The following is a 1,190-nucleotide window of genomic DNA, read 5'->3' as shown; positions in this document are numbered from 1 at the left end:
GAGCCCACAACCGACGAGAACTCTTGGTCCACAGCTTCTTCCCTAACCCAACCTCCCAACCCGGCTCATTCCTCTGCTCCCGCCCACGCTTCCGAACTTGCCCTTACCTCTCCAACACCACCCTCCTCACCGGCACCCATCATCGACCCTATCTCATCACCGACTCCTTCACCTGCACTTCTACCAATATCATCTGCTTCATCTCCTGCTCTCTCTGCCCTTCTCTATACATCGGGCAAACGGGACACCGCTTGGCTGACCGGTTCGTGGAGCACCTCTGAGACATCCTACTTGGCAATGACATCCCGATCTCGCGCCATTTCCGCTGTACCGGTCACTCTTTGCAACACCTGTCCGTGTTCGGATTGTCCTTGCACAGGGGACATTCGGATTCCTGTTTGCGCCGTTAACAGGGATTAACCTCTCTTCGCTCCTTTACGCCACAAGGGCTCAACTCTCCTCCCCTCTTCATCTAACCTCTTCTCATCGCCTCTTTCCCCCTCACACCTACTTCTCCCACCCAGTTCTCCTCTCTTGCTGTGACTCCTACTTCTCTTCAATCCTACTCCCCTTCTCTCTTCTCCTCACTCCTATCCACCTTCTCCTTCCCCCTTCGTCGTAAACCCTCCCTAGGAAGCCCACCCCACCCTTACACATCCACTCTCGCCTCCCCATCTCCCAACACCATCACGCCACACCGCACACCACTACACCATGCACCACCATACCACACAACACATCACATCACAACACACCACCTTACACACATCGGCACTGATCACATCTCAGCTCCACATTTTCACACCTACACATGCATACACACATACGTCAAGATCACCAGCCCTCTTCCACACGCACATACAAACTTTCTTATACACGCGCACCACTACTTATTATCTCTCCTTCTCCTGCGTGACCCTTCTGTCTGGCATTCGCCATAATAGATCGCTAGCCACTACACATTCTTTATTTTCTCTCTTTGTTTCTTTCTGTGTTCCTTTCTGTGGAAGAGCGTAGGCTCGAAACATTAAAGCCTTTTTCACTTCCCGAGCGTTATACTAATACATCTGTTTGTTGTCTACACCACCTGTCTTCGTATTATGTTGTTTGCAAATTCTCCCCCTATATGTATATACAGATATATATATATATATATATATGTGTGTGTGTGTGTGTGTGTGTGTGTGTGT

This window comes from Octopus bimaculoides, chromosome 13 (assembly GCF_001194135.2).
Source record: "Octopus bimaculoides isolate UCB-OBI-ISO-001 chromosome 13, ASM119413v2, whole genome shotgun sequence".
Classification (NCBI taxonomy): domain Eukaryota; kingdom Metazoa; phylum Mollusca; class Cephalopoda; order Octopoda; family Octopodidae; genus Octopus; species Octopus bimaculoides.
The sequence above is the reverse complement of the archived record's forward strand: the minus strand, read 5'-3'. Positions refer to the sequence as shown.